This window comes from Oreochromis aureus, linkage group 3 (assembly GCF_013358895.1).
Source record: "Oreochromis aureus strain Israel breed Guangdong linkage group 3, ZZ_aureus, whole genome shotgun sequence".
Classification (NCBI taxonomy): domain Eukaryota; kingdom Metazoa; phylum Chordata; class Actinopteri; order Cichliformes; family Cichlidae; genus Oreochromis; species Oreochromis aureus.
In genome coordinates this window covers 113,862,680-113,870,054 of record NC_052944.1, presented here as the reverse complement: position 1 = coordinate 113,870,054, position 7,375 = coordinate 113,862,680, and the positions used below count along the sequence as shown (strand labels likewise).

At 42.2% G+C, this 7,375-nt stretch overlaps 1 long non-coding RNA gene across 1 annotated transcript; it reads left to right on the top strand.

Moving 5' to 3' along the window:
* LOC120437898 lies at positions 1-2,418 on the top strand. The gene is made up of 3 exons (XR_005611484.1): positions 1-1,090; positions 1,443-1,616; positions 2,403-2,418. It is a non-coding gene; the product is annotated as an uncharacterized LOC120437898 (long non-coding RNA).
* The last annotated feature ends 4,957 nt before the right edge of the window (positions 2,419-7,375 follow it).

Genomic DNA, 7,375 nt, shown 5'->3' with positions numbered 1-7,375 from the left:
CCTGATAAAAATGTGGCTACAAAAGATCAAATTTATCCATTTGTAGTTGTTTCTTACCATTTGTCATTATTTCTAAGTCACTGTAAAGTGCCATGTTTTTTGATAGATTTGGCAACATTTGATGTTGCTTTATGTGAGGTAGCATAACTTTAGCAGCAAGGAAGGTGATAAGTAAATAGCATTAGCAGACGATTGACGTTCTTTTAAGCATACTTTATTGCTGGCATCTCCCTTTCACCATAAAACAATCTATCAGGCATGCAAAAATCCCACTTGCTTTATACAAGACTTTGCCCACACCTGACCTCGTTAGTCCCTACCATTGAAACGAATAGGTTAAACCAAACAATACATTTCTAAACAAAGAACAGGAATAAGGTCATGCATGAAACTGAAACTCATTTACTCAGCTAAATGGTTTGTAAAGTAAAACACTGCATACAATATAACTCAAAAGGCTAATTTAAAGAAAACAAACAATACTATACAAAATGAAAAACCCTCCATTTGGTTACACCCAGTGATGCAATCATTGACCTCATGACCCTATATAAACAGGAAGTAGTGGGCGGCCCTTCCCACATACCTGATTTACACATAGGACCTGCTCAAAGGAACACCTAATGGTAAGCAGTTCTAGCCAGTAAAGTAAACACAGCACACGTAACCTTGTCTCTACATACTATCCCGGGTCTGTTTGTGGTAGCATTGGTTATATTCATTTCATCTGTGCAAATGTACTTAAAGCTAAATGTCACTTCATCATTAATTGATTTGACTCTTTCATTTGTTTGTTTTTTGGTTATGCCATAAGGAGATTGCAATTCTAGCCAGTAAAGCATGTAGTAATTCCTCACTGTAACATCACCACTTTCTAATTACACTGTTTGTTTGGTTTTTGTGGTGGTGGGGGCTTTTTTAGACTCTGTGTCTGTAACCTGTCTGAGAGAAGCTGTAAAGTTCTGTCCTCGGCTCTCAGCTCCTCTGGCCTAAGAGAGCTGGACCTCAGTGACAATGACCTGGAGGATTCAGGAGTGAAGCTTCTATCAACTGCACTGGAGAGTCCACAATGTACACTAGAATGTCTTAGGTCAGGATTCAGTGTTTTCCACTCAGTATTATTTAGAATCTGTATTAGATTGCTGGTTAAATAGTAAAATAGGTACATTTTATTTATTCTTTATAATTGTCATAAAAGTTCATTAAAATATTCTCATAAGACTATGGAATGTTGGAGTTCTTTTAGATGAACTGTTAATCTACTTTCCTTGATAAATTTTGATAAAATGAAATAATTTAAAACATCCTTTCTCAAAAAGTGTTTTTAAAAAATTAAGCTAACAGGAAATAAATGGATGAAATGAATGAGGGTGATAGTCTCTGAAAAAAAGGGCTATACAAAGACAAGTTCACGGATAGGTTGTTTTTTTGTGTCTCTGTAGTTTGTCATGCTGTCGGATCACAGAAGAAGGCTGTAGTTGTCTGGCCTCTGCTCTGAGCTACAACCCCTCCCATCTGAGAAAGCTGGACCTGAGCTACAATCATCCAGGAGACTCAGGAATGAAGCTGCTGTTGGCTGGACTGAAGGATCCAGGCTGGAGACTGGACACTCTCAGGTATGGAGAGAATGTCTAATAGAGGAGGAAAAGCTAGAAACAATTCCTGTGTCCTTCACTCACTTCCTGTTTGTTTCATGCATTAGTCTAGCTTAATAATAAATAGATATTAATTACAACTATAATATAGTAGTTATAATATCAGTTGTAACATTTTAGGATGTTGGGCTACTTAATTACACTTATGTAAGGACTAGAAGGAACAGATATTTGTTAAAAACTGCAGAGAGTAAAAGTAAAACACTGACTGTGAAAGTTGTCTGTGAAAGGTATCAGTCATCCAGGTCATCGTAGTCTCAGGAACTTGGAAAGAATAGTGTCTGGACTTCTTTAAGTTGCTTGCTTAAGGAAAGCAGTCCCAAAGGAATTAAATCTGGGACTCTCCAACAATTGACCTCAAAACTGAAAACGCTTATCGAGGTGACACGTCTTCAAGCAACTTAAAGAAATCCAGACACTTTTCTTTCTAAGCTCCTCTGACTGTCAGAGAAATAAGTATTCAAGTAGAGGCACCTGAAATTTCACTTAAGTACCATCCTCTGACCACAGATGTATTGTACCTGAGACAGTGGCCACTGTGTACCTGATAAAGTGTCAGCCATGTTAAATGAGTTTGTTTTCCATGCTGTATGTGCACAATGACAGTCAGTGACACCGACAGAAGGATGAACAGGGTGAAAACATGTGTTCGAAAATGTTCCTTTATCAGTGTGTAACAGTATGTGTATGAGAGCCATGTAATGTCCATGTGTGCATGCTGACTGCTCTGACCCCTCCTCCTTTCAGGGTGAAGCCTGCTGGAGTCCGATGGTTGAGACCAGGTCTGAGGAAGTGTAAGTGTGTTTTTAATGGGATTCATGAAAACAAAGCAGCACACATTCAACCATCTTCATCATGTCAGGAGTCATCATCAAAGTGTCAATCAATGAACAGATGATGGATCAATAACTGCAGCTGGATTGTGTTTGTTCTCTCCATCAGATTCCTGTCAACTCACAATCGACACAAACACAATGAACACAAAGCTCCAACTGTCTGACAACAACAGGAAGGTGACACATGTGGAGGAGGTTCAGTCATATCCTGATCATCCAGACAGATTTGACATACATCCTCAGCTGCTGTGTAGAAATGGTCTGACTGGTCGCTGTTACTGGGAGGTCGAGTGGAGAGGAGACGTTTATATATCAGTGAGTTACAGAAGCATCAGAAGGAAAGGAAACAGTTATGACTGTGTGTTTGGACACAATGATCTGTCCTGGAGTCTGTGGTGCTCTGATGATGGTCCTCGTTCTGTCTGGCACAATAAGATAAAAACATCCATCTCCTCCTCCTCCTCCCCCTCCTCCTCTGTCTCTAACAGAGCAGCAGTGTATGTGGACTGTCCTGCTGGCACTCTGTCCTTCTACAGAGTCTCCTCTGACTCTCTGATCCACCTCCACACCTTCAACACCACATTCACTCAAACTCTTTATCCTGGGTTTACAGTGTATCCTCGTTCATCAGTGTCCCTGTGCTGAGTGGAGTGTAAAGAGTGTCTCCTGTTAGAGAAACACTCTGACTGTGGAAGAGATAATTCAGACTTTACAAGTCTGTCTCTTACACTCAGAAACACGTTTTCAGATTCATAGATTCAATCAGTTGATGTTTGAAACTCTTCTAAATGATTCCTTGTAAACTTCTTCCTCTTCAGTTCTTTAAAGATGGAAGCTCCCATTATTCCAGGATCCACATGCTGTTTTCTGTTTTCTTCCACTCAAAGCTTCACAGTGAATCTTAGTATGTTGTGTTTCTCTGAAGCTCAGTTCACAACCAGCTCCTCTGCACTTTCAACAAGTCTGAGCTCATTAAAATGAATCCAAATGGTTGATTTCTCTTTCTTAATGGGATGTTTCCAAACTCTCCACATGCTCTTACTGTTTCACTCATTGTTGGAAGCTCATCATGTGAAAATGTTTCAGCCATAAAAGCTGAAAATATTGGCTCAATAGTTTTGAATGCAGTTTTAAGCAGAATACATAATTATTTTTGAGGGATCGTGATGCATACGGCTTATCTAATAAACAGCAAAGGCTTCAATCCTCATTTGAAACTAGTCTTCTGTTTTTCCCAAGTTGAACAAGATCATGGTGCAGGATGTTGGTAACAGCTTGGTCATGAAACTCTTAAAGACATGTAAATATGTGTGTACAGCACTACATATGTTGTATATAACTTTAGCTTGTATGAAACATGAAAACTATCACAAAGGATCCTGGTGAAGAATCTCCTGGAATCTGGTGACAGATATTTGATTTGCTTTGATGTCAAACTTTTACAAGCTGTTTCATTGTTTTTCATGCAGCTCTAATTTGATAAAACGCTGCATCAAAAACAAAGAGGAAGTGATGTCACGTGTGTTCCTGTCCACAGCAGAATGAGTCTATTGCTGACAGTGATGTACAAACAGAGTGAGCATTTCTGAGTCCCAAAATAAATTGAGTAGTTCACTGAATGAACAATGGACTGTGAGCTCAGTTTCTTCGCCATTATTATGGATTATATATGTATATGTATTGTATTAGTATCATATATATCAGGTGCTGCTGGTTTCAGTCATTGTGCAAATGTGCTGTTTGTAAAGTTGTAAAGCTGCAGTCAGCTGAGACTGAAGAAGTCACCTGATCAGTGAGCAAACGTGAAAACGTCCAGATGAACAGAATCAACCTTTTGGGATCAGCCAGCAATGCAGCATCATTGTTGTTCAGGTTCAGAGGTTTGCAGGAATGAACTGATGACCAGAAACAGCTGCAGAGTCCAATCAAATACCAGCTGGAGTTCAGCTGCATTTGAAGAAGTCAAAGAAAAGTAAGGATGGCAAAGGGCGATGTTTTCTTTCAAAGAACTGAAAAAATGGTCGACGCCTCATTACAAGAATAATCTGGACATTTGTGAGGAACTCTAACCTGTTAGGATGCCTAGGTTGTTGACCCAGGGTTTTGAGTTTATTATATTATTTATCATTTCTAGTCTTTGGTTTCTTACAGTTCTGTCTTATGGTTTATGTCTCTCTTTATTGTCTCTGTGCAATCGTTAGTGTTTGTCTCCCCTGTTTGCTATATCCCCATATCCAGTCAGTGTCTGTGTCTGCCCTGGTCCCACATCTCTGTTCCCTCTGTTGTAGTGCAGGCTGTGAGACTGTGTCTGTAAGTTCAGTCTGTGTTGTGTTTCCTGTTTTACCTTGAAAGTCCATGCCATGCTGCCATCTGGTCATGCGAACCGTTCCAGTGCAAGCTGGAGACCTTCACCTGATGAAGCCAACAGAACCACATCATCCGCAAAAAGCAGAGATGAGATTCTGAGGCCACCAAAGTGAAAGCCCTCCGCCACTTGGCTGCGCCTAGACATCCTGTCCATAAAAATTATGAACAGAACCGGTGACAAAGGGCAGCCCTGGTGGAGCCCATCACTCACCGGGAACGAGTCCGACCTATTGCCGGCAATGCAAACCAAGCTCTTGCAACCGTTGTATAGGGATCGAATTGTCACAGTCTATGGTGGCAGACTGTACGGATCATGAAGAAGACCCAAAATGCAGACACCATGAAACAAAATTTAAATGTTAGCAGAAAGCGAGCCGTTTAATAAGGCTGGTAAAAAAGTACAAAGAAAGGGCAAGGCAAACTGAAGTAAAACTAACATAACCTAAACTGGGAGAACTAAACAAACAACAAGACAGCACCTGATCCAACTCACCACCAGGTGGTGATCAGTTGACAGCTCAGCCCCTCTCTTTACCCGAGGGTCCAGAACATATGGTCGCAGGTCTGGTGATACGATTACAAAATCGATCAGCGACCTGCGGCCTAGAGCATCCTGGTGCCACGTGCACTTATGGACACTCGTATGTTTGAACAAGGTGTTCGTTATGGCCAAACTGATTTGCACAGAAGTCAAATAACAAAACACCACTCGGGTTCAGATCAGGGAGGCCGTTCCTCCCAATCATGCCCCTCCAGGTCTCCCTATCATTACCTACGTGACCATTGAAGTCTCCCAGTAGCACAACAGAGTCTCCAGGTGGAGCACCTTCCAATACTCCATCCAGGGACTCTAAGAAGGCTGGGTGCTCTGAACTGCCACTCGGCGCATAAACGCAGATGACAGTCAGGACCTGTTCCCCGACCCTAAGGCGCAGGGAACAAACCCTCTCATCCACCAGAAAGAACACCAACATACACGCAGGAAGCCGAGGGGACATTAAAATACCCGCCCCAGCCCGCTGGCTCTCACCCGGGGCAACTCCAGACTGAGACAGAGTCCAGCCCCTCTCCAGGAGACTGGTTCCAGGGCCCAAGCCATGCGTAGAGGTGAGCCCGACTATATCTAGCCGGTACATCTCAACCTCACGCACTAACTCAGGCTCCTTCCCCACCAGAGAGGTGACATTCCATGTCCCAATTGCTAGTCTTGGTAGCTGGGGATCAGTCTGCCAGGGCCTCCTCTCCTGGCCGCCGCCCGACACACAATGCACCTGACCCCTACGGCGCCTCCAGCGGGTGGTGGGCCTGCAGGAGGAATTATAATAAATGAAATGTAAATGTGAGTATGTCCTGTACCTATTTCTAATAATTACCCTTTCATAGCTATTTTTAATTTTTGACAAAATATTGAAAGTGAAGCTGAGAAGCACTGAATAAAATGTTAATTTAAAAAATATTAAAACATCCCAAACCTGACTGTTTCAGATGCTGCACTGACTGCTTGGTGTATCTTCCATCAGAGGCTTACTATTGTTTTTTTGTGGGATCTTCAGCACAGGAGAAATAACTCCAAACAAACACTATAAGTACCGAACATCAGGCATGTAATAACCAAACGTATTCAAATATCGTTTAGCTTTTTGTTTTGGAAATGATCTTTACTCGGTTTATAAACCCAAACATTAAAACTGTCACGGCTGGGGTAGCAGTCGTATGGAGGTGAGAAGTAGGATCCAAATAGCAGACAGCGGCAGAGGTGCGAGTAAGTTTATTTACAGTGGAAAATAACAAAAGTGAGGGCAGAACTGATCATAAACCTAAACTGGGAAAAACTAATGATAACAAAACACAAAACTATAACTCACGAAGGTACACAGAAAAGTTAGTGTTAGGAAGTTTACATTTTAACGGAATAGATTATAGATTTCACTTTTGTTTTGTTTACCTTTATGTAACCTGAGAGCAGTGCAGACATGGTTAATGATGGCTAAGCTGTCTGGAGTTGTTAAGGCCCTGGCCGAGGAGGCGGGCCCTAGTAAGGAAATTCCCCGTGTACCAGGGCTCACATAATATTGGCTGCCTAGGAGGCCCGTGCTACGAATTGAGCCAATGAAGGGAAGGATGAAGTTCAATGCCGGTATAAAAGGAAGAGGATGTGCCAAGTGAAGCAGGACACTTTGTGAGGCGCTGAGGACTCCTGTTGTCCCCCCTTCTCCCCGTTCGCCTCTAGAGACTCTGTTCCTTGTGTGTAATAAAACTCCTGTTAGCGCGATGTGGTCAGGCTGTTTGCTGTCCCTCTGCCCCAGCTTTGCCACTGCTGGTTTTTGTTTGAGTTCTGTGTTCACATGTGTTAATAAACCTGACACTGACTGGAGCTGCCCCGTGTGTTACTTCCTTAATCCCCTAGCCGAGCCGCGTCGTAACAGGAATGAAGTTTCTAGATTCATGTTTTTGTTGGGTTTTTTTCAAACGGGCCCTTTGGTCACAACAACACGGCAGATGGAGTCAGACAGTGTT